This window comes from Jaculus jaculus, chromosome 10 (assembly GCF_020740685.1).
Source record: "Jaculus jaculus isolate mJacJac1 chromosome 10, mJacJac1.mat.Y.cur, whole genome shotgun sequence".
Classification (NCBI taxonomy): domain Eukaryota; kingdom Metazoa; phylum Chordata; class Mammalia; order Rodentia; family Dipodidae; genus Jaculus; species Jaculus jaculus.
In genome coordinates, this window is record NC_059111.1 from 116,563,863 (window position 1) to 116,572,682 (window position 8,820).

Sequence of the window (8,820 nt, forward strand, 5' to 3'; positions counted from 1 at the left end):
GTGATATTGCGCACTTGCATCACTGAGCATCTAGCTACAGGGGACCTGGAGATCTGAACACGTGTTCTTAGGTTTCATAGGCAAGCATCTTACCCACTAAGCCATCTCTTCAGTCCTGCCCCTCGCTTTTTTAATATGGCTTTGGGGATCTACCTAAGATCCCTATGCTTGCATTTGCCATGCTATCTCCCCAGCCCCCACCAGCAATCTTTATGCTGAGTGGAGACCCAGGCCATTTCTGAGCTGAGCCCTGGTTTATTTGGCTCTAGGGCTGTCTGACAGTGGGCTATAGCCTCCTGGAGAATCAAACCAATCACCCCTAGCACATGGCACATGAGTGTGGGCTTAAAATGCAGCCCTCAGGCTAGAAAGATGGCTTAGCGGTTAAGCTGCTTGCCTGTGAAGCTTAAAGACCCAGGTTAGACTCTCCAGGTCCCATGTAAGCCAGTCACACAAGGTGATGCAAATGGACAAGGTGTCACATATGCACAAGGTAGCACATGTGTCTGGAGTCTGACTGCAGTGACTGGAGACCCTGGTGTGCCAATTCTCTCTCTCTCATTAAAAAAAAAAAAATTACAGGGCTGGAGAGATGGCTTAGAAGTTAAGGTGTTTGCCTGCAAAGCCAAAGGACCTCAGTTCGATTCCTCAGGACCCATGTAAGCCAGATGCACAAGATGGCGCATGTGTCTGGAGTTTGTTTGCAATGGCTGGATGCCCTGGTGCACCCATTCTCTTTCTCTTTCTCTCTCTCTCTCTCTCTCCTTCTCCCTCCCTCTGTCTGGCTCTGTCTCTCTCAAATAAATAAATAGAAATAAAATATTTTTTTAAATACTACAAAAAATCACACCCCTCAAGTCAAACTCTGCAGCCAGCATTCCTCCCTCCCTCTCCTCCTTTCTCCCAGGACTGAGCAGGTTGGCGCAGGTGACATTCAAATGGAAATGCCCCACGAGTTTGCTCCTGAAGACCATCTAAACTATGGAGCAGGTCATGTAAGGGTCATTCTCATCCCCTCACTGGCTCTGCCCAGTGGCTGATGGCCCTGAGGTCTCTCCTTGGTGCCAAGATTCTACCAGGGACAGCAGAGAGCGCCTCAGAGACTCCCTGGCATGGCTTCTGACCCAAGCATGACCCATGTCCTTCAGCTCTTAGGAAGCAGGACCGGAGGAGGCTTCTACCTGCTTATCAACTGTACCTGGTGCCTCAGTCCCTTTGGGCCCTGTGGTGTGGCTGGTGGAACACAGAGAGCCCATTGTTTTCTTCATGGGAGTCTCAGATAAGGAGTGTGGGCTGTAGAGCAGCTGGGGCTGGAGCAGCCCAGCGGTAGGCCCCGCCTTCCCCAGGTGAGACCTTACTTGAGCTCTGGGCCAGCAGGGCCTCCTGACCTATGGTGTGGTGGACAGCCACCATGGAGTCATTTCAAGCACGGTGGCTCCCTGAGGTGCAACATAGAACCTTGCCCTCTGTGGGCCCATTCTTCACAAGTGAGCTAGCCTCGCCTCACCCAGAAAGTCACTCTAGACACATCCTAATGCCATCAAACTATACCACCTTCTTTCCCACCTCAGCCATCGTGCCCACTGACCAGGCTATACAGGGAAGTTCAACTGACATTCTTCGCCACATTTAAATGCAGCTACCATTGTTTACCAAGCTGTCTTCCAGACTCAACGTGGCCTTGATATTCATGACCTCACAGTAGCTAACACAGCCTACACAAGACCTGTATAATAAATAGGAGGGGGAAAATGATGACATCAAAATAAAGAGAGGCTAATTGAAAAAAAAGAGTTCAGTGAAGTGGGGATTGAAGAGGGGAGAAGGAGGGTGGTGGGAGGGGATTATGATCATGGTATGTTGTCTATATTTATGGAAGTTGTCAATAAAATGTTAAAAACATAATCAAAATAAAAATAGAGCCGGGCGTGGTGGTGCACGTCTTTAATTCCAGCACTTGGAAGGCAGAGGTAGATGGATCACTGTGAATCCAAGACCACCCTGAGACTACATAGTGAATTCCAGGTCAGCCTGAGATAGAGTGAGACCCTACCTCCAAAAAAAAAAAAAAGAAGTTAGATTCCTTATTTCCAAAATCCAAATTTGGACACTGTGAGTTTATCTCCTTTTATCTTGTCAAAATCCCCAGAGTTAGAGATAATGAAATGCACATTGACAGGGTACCCCAAATTCTCTATGCAATGTAACATTGGACCTACTTAAAAGCATATCTCCAGAAATGTTCAATATATTAGCAATAAAGGGCTTGGAGCTGGAGAGATGGCTCAGTAGTTAAATGTGCTTGCTTGAAAAACTTGACAGCTTGGGTCTGATTCCCCAGTACCCACATAAAACCAGATGCACAAAGTGGCACATGTGTCTGAGGGGTTTTTTTTGGTTTTTTTTTTTTTTGAGGTAGGGTCTCAGTCTAGCTCAGGCTGACCTGGAATTCACTGTTTAGTCTTAGGCTGGCCTCGAACTCACGGCGATCCTCCTACCTCTGCCTCCCAAGTGCTGGGATTAAAGGCATGAGCCATCATGCCCAGCTGTCTGAGGTTTTACAGAGGCAATGCACCCTGGCACAGCCATTATCTCCTTATCTTCTTTCAAATAAATAAAAAATATTTTTAAATTAATAAAGGGTTGGAGAGATGGTTTAGCAGTTAAAAACACTTGCTGTAAAGCCTTACAGCCCATGTTCAATTCTTCAGTACCCAGGTAAAGCTAGATGAACAAAGCTGCACATGCATCTGAAGTTGATTTAAAATGGTTAAGAAACCCTGGCACACTTGTATACACACACACACACTCTCTCTCTCTTTCTCACTTGTTTGCAAATAAATAAAAATATTTTGAAAGAATGAAAGTAAGTCTTCAAAAGCTTTAAAAAACAGAGCTAGAGAGATGGCTTAGCAGTTATGACACTTGCCTGTGAAGCCTAAGGACCCATGTTTGACTCTCCAGATCCCATGTAAGCCAGATACACAAAGGTGAGGCAAGCGCAAGGTCATACATGCCCACTAGGTGGCACAAGCACCTGGAGTTTGCAGTGGCCGAGGCCCTGGCGTGCCAATTCTGTCTCTGTCTCCCATCTCTCTCTGTCACTCTAAAAATAAAATAAATAAAAAGAAGGTGACCCAGGAAGGGCCACCTCCCCTCCTCCCAGAGGAGCAAAGGGCACGTGTAGAATGACAGCTGGACCATTGCGCAAGCAGCAACTCACTTCCACCGGAGCTCGGAGCTCAGCGGGGCTCTGGGAATGCGTTCTTCAGTTCACGAAAACTGAGGGCTAAGAGGACATGAGCGCTTGCTGCGTAAGCATGAGGACCTGCGTTCAGACCCCAGCACCCACATAAAAGGCCGGGTGGTGGCTGCACACGCCTGGAACCCCAACACTGAGGGGTGGGATGAGGCCCAGAGGAATGCTATACTCAATGATCCATCAGCCAGTCTAACCCAAAACCCATGAGCTCCGGGTTCAGTGAGAAACTCTGTCTCGAGGAAATCTGATGAGGTCCTCCTCTGGCCTGCCTACATACGTGCATGGGGTGTGTACATCCTCACACACACCTGTATGCACTGCACACAAACACATATACTAAACTGCATGTGCACGCGCACGTGCGCGCGCGCACACACACACACACACACAATAAAATAAAAACAAAGGGGATTACACAGCCGAAAATTTGGCAAGAAAGTAGAAAGAACTTTGTGGAGCAATGTGTGGAGAATTACATAGAAGAAAATGCAAAGCAGTCCTCAAATCCAGAAAAACAGTGAGATCAAAGAAGGGTGGCCTGTCAGTGCAGAGGTGGGACTTCTTCATAGCTCCTGCAGCCCACTCTAAATTGTCGTTTTATTAAGAGAGGCCCGGCGTGGTGGCGCTCGCCTTTAACCCCAGCACTTGCGTGGCAGAGGTAGGAGGATTACTGAGTTCAAGGTCACCCTGAGACTTCATAGTGAATTCCAGGTCAGCCTGGGCTAGAGCGAGACCCTACCTCAAAACACCAAAACATCAAAACAAACACACACACACACACACACACACACACACACACACACACACGAGGACTGGCGCGATGGCTCAGTGGTTAAAAGCAAGAGCACCGCAGTCGGGAATCCACGCACGCCCAGGGCCGGGCCTTGGGAGAACGACGCTGAAGGGGCTTCCTGCGACCAGGGCTGCACTAGCTGCGTTTGAAGGTGATGCTCGTGGAGGTCACCTCGCGTCCTGCAGCCTCCTGGACCCGGACCCATGCTCCCGCGGGCCCGAGCTTCTCGGGGCGTCGTTCTGTGGAGGGCGCTAGGTGGCGCCAGAGCCCGTGCAGCCCGCAGCCCTCCCGGCCCAGAGCAAACCCCGGGACAGGGACACATTTCCTTCCCTCAAATGGAGAGGGACATTACTTGCAATGAAAAAATTTTAAAAATTCAAATATATGCAAAAGAAGACAGGATAACATAGCGAAAAGGCCAAACCCAGTGTTCCCAGACGTCCCACCAGGCCACACCACCTAGCTTATGTCTAGAACCATGACCTCAGACCGACCATCATTTTATCTGTACACACATGCACGCATGCACACACCCACACAGTTGCAATGCCTCAGAAATTTAATCAGTACAGGAACCTTCACTGGTTCAATTTCTTGCAATTTTCCCTGCAGCGTGTTCAGTGGGAGGAGACCCCCTGTCTCCGTGGCAGCACCAGGGTAGCCCTAGACATATACAAAGGCACACCAGAGGGCCAGAGGGAGGGGCAGGCTGACCTCAGCTCTCCAGGCCCGTTCTCTTGCCTCTAACGCGGGGACATTGCTGGATGACAACCTCCAGCTGTCCCCTGGATGGACTGTAGTGGAGGACCACTCACTTGCTCCTTCTTTGAGTCTCTCCGGGTTTGTGAGCATCACACCAAGGGAACCCAGACAGTGACTATATCAGCATGCGGAGGCAGGTGTCAGCATTCAGATGATGTTCCCATGTGGGTCTCCGTCACCATGGAAACACAATATGGAGCAGGACTGAGAGTTCTCAGACCCCAGTGGGTGCCCAGCACACCCTGAGGAGCTGGCTGGCTGTGGGTAGGTGACATTTCCTGTCGTAAACAGTTATCTGTGGAGCGGGGACAGGGGCTTTCAGGGCACTTTGGGGATTGGAAGTGATGATCCTAGAGAGGGGACAGGGGCGTTCAGGGCACTTTGAGGATTGGAGGTGATGACCCTGAACACAGAACCCAAAGGATGTCCTTGGAAGCCCTTCTTAGACTGTCCTCTCCCAGTCCCCATCTCTCTGTCCACTCATGACAAGTGACAGGGGAACAATGCACACCTGCTGTGTGTTGGGGCGCCCCAGGTAGCTGGTCATGGAGAAGTCATATCCCGTCAGAGGCCACATGTGTGTTGAGCAGCTGTGGATGTGTGGCAGTGCCATGGCCTAGGACACCTTCTCCCCCCCCCCCCCCCACAGGTCAGTCCACAGCAGGGGCAAAAGGCACCTGCTCAGCCTTCTCCCAGCACACATCCTCAGGATCCTGCTCTCCTCTCCACTCCTCTCCCTCTGCCTCCTGCGCTCTTACTGGTTGACACTACCTCTGGACTGCCTGCCACAAGACAGGGCAGTTTGTTACAGGCTCAGCTGTCTGGGGAACTACATCAATTATAAGACCCCAAGTGGACGGTACGCTATGGCTGGGAAGCGGGGCCACTGTGCACCTGGACAAACTGCAGCTATGAGGATGGAGAGGGGGAGGGGTGGCGGTAGCTTCACAGGAGTCTCTCCTCCCTCAGCCATGAGGGCACACACGATGAACCTGAGGTTGTGGGGTGCAGAGGGCGTGGCTTCCCGAGGCAGCTGTAATGCTCACACTCTGCGGCTAGGGATGGGATGGTGGAAATATTTTCTCTTCTAGGTCTGCGGGTGGAAGTTCAAGTTAAGTGTTTGGGGAGGGGCTAGCCTCTTCTAGCTCCCTAGACTGCTGCTTGGCCTCCACACACTGGTGTTCACGGCAGGGGCTGGGGGTATGCAGCTCCGTGGTCAGGCACTTGCCTAGCCTGCACAAAACCCTGGGTTCAATTGGTATGATAAAAACAGAACCTCCACCCCACCTTCATTCACTGTGTGTGTGTGTCCATCCCTGCATTTTTATTTTCATTTGTTTATTTGAAAGTGACAGAGAGAGAGAGAGAGAGGGAGTGTGCCAGGGCTTCCAGCCACTGCAAACGAACTCCAGACGCATGCACCCCCTTGTGCATCTGGCTAACGTGGGTCCTGGGGAATCCAGCCTCGAACCACGGTCCTTAGGCTTCACAGGCAAGTGCTTAACCACTAAGCCATCTCTCCAGCCCCACTGCATTTTTTTAAAATATTTTTTAAATTTTATTTATTTATTTGAGAGCGACAGACACAGAGAGAAAGACAGGTAGAGGGAGAGAGAGAGAATGGGCGCGCCAGGGCTTCCAGCCTCTGCAAACAAACTTCAGACGCGTGCGCCCCCTTGTGCATCTGGCTAACGTGGGACCTGGGGAACCGAGCCTCAAACCGGGGTCCTTAGGCTTCACAGGCAAGCGCTTAACCGCTACACCATCTCTCCAGCCCCCACTGCATTTTTTTATAAGGACATTCTTTGTGATGTGTAGGATCCATCTGGAGAACCTAGAACATTCTCCCCATGTCACATCAGGATCTTCAATCTTTCCTGCAAATGCTCTTTCCCAAACCAGGCAAGGGTCAGGCAGTTAGGGTATGGTTTGGGTCCACACGTAGCATATTACAGGATAACCTGATAAGTGTGTGGTCCACTAAGTGGCAAAGTCAATTTTTTAACCCAGGTCTGCCAGGCTGGAAAACACCCCTTTTCTTTATCCCATCATGATGGTTTATCCTAGCCTCAGCTCAAGCAATCTGGCTCCATGAGTTGAGGGACACTGAGAAAGCTATGCTGCCTTACGACACTTCTTCTGCTGGCCTGGCTGAGCACATGCAACCTGTCACCTGTAAGGACCAGACAGCCTCGGAGTGATAGTCTCTTCCCCATATTGTCTCCCTCCCTCTTACTCCCACAGGCACTGAATCCACCCATTGTCACGTGGGCTATGGATGCTGGGACAGACTGGGAGATGCCTGACCACATCCCATGGGGGCAAGACCTTGGGAAGGGAGCCACAGTGGAGTTGACATATCTGCATGCATGCATATGTGTGGAGGCCACAGGACAACCTCTGTGTCTCTGTCCTAGCCTTCTGCCTGCTTTCCATTGGAATCTCCACTCCATTTCCCATTTCTTTGGGTGCACTGGGATCACGAATGCCTGCCCCACTTGCATCTTGCTTTACATGACTTCTGAGGATCCAAACTTCTGGGGTCACACTTGTGCTGCAGGAGCTTTTAACCACTGAGCCACCCCTCTAGCCCCAGGGTAGGGTTTTGGGAGCGAGGAGGAAGAGAACCCTGAGAACCCTACCTCATCCAACTCCCACGTTACCAAAGCCACAGCTGGGGGTATGCCTCATAAGATCAAAGACTGAAGTAACAAACGCTCTGTTGAGCATCACCTGCTGTTTGTATCACAGGCACCCAGCGAGGAAGGATGCCCTTCCCAGTGGAGAGCCCAGCAGTGCCACAGCGACACCGACAGCTAGGCGTGGGCAGCATTATCAGACAGATGACCTGGCGCTTGCACATGTACCACACACTCCTCACATATACATGTACTCACACACGTGTACTCACGGGTACATACATACACACATAATGTGTGCACACACAGACCCAAGAAATCTACAGGACAAAACTGATTTTAAAAATATGTTTCAAGGGATGGAGAGATGGCTTAGTGGTTAAGCGCTTGCCTGTGAAGCCTAAGGACCCCCATTTCAGGCTTGATTCCCCAGGACCCATGTAAGCCAGATGCACAAGATGGCACACGCCTGGAGTTCTTTTGCAGTGTCTGGAGGCCCTGGAGCACCCATTCACTCTCTCTCAAGCAAATAAATAAAAATTAAAAAAATATATCAAGCGATTTCAACGTGTGAATCTTATTTGAATCCCGATTCACACCAGCAAGCTGTATTTTGGGGACGTTGATTTCTTTTTGATGTGTTTTGGTTTGTCTTTTCCATTCACCTGTGTCTAGATGCATGGTTAGCCAACCAACAGCCTCTCACAATTCAGAAGTGAAGCCGCACCCAGGATGGGAGAACAGACAAGCAAAGCTCCCGTTGCTGTGTCCTGGCTTCCACCGGACCCCTCTGCAGACACGACAGCTGTCCCCGGCCCACGGCCAGGCTCCCTCCAGCTGCAGAGACGGGGCAGCAGCTCTGACTCGTCCACCAGCCCCTGCTTTTGAAGGAAGCAGTTCACTTGGGCAGAGGTCAGAGGTCCTTAAAGCTTCTGTCCATTCAGCATCTCCTTCTCCAAATCTTCACTAGTCTTTCCTATCCTGGCAAAAGCCTCAGCCACCTTATAGTTCCACCCTCTGCAGCAGGGGGCATGAGGTTAGCTACCCCACAGCTCTCTACAAAAAGACTCCATGGACCCTGGGTCCATGCACATGACCCTGGAAAAAGTGATCATTTCTTTTTTTTTTTTTTAAATTTTTATTAACATTTTCCATGACTATAAAATATATCCCATGGTAATTCCCTCCCTCCCCACCCCCACACTTTCCCGTTTGAAATTCCATTCTCAATCATATTACCTCCCCATTACAATCATTGTAATTACATATATACAATATCAACCTATTAAGTATCCTCCTCCCTTCCTTTCTCCACCCTTTATGTCTCCTTTTCAACTTACTGGCCTCTGCTACTAAGTATTTTC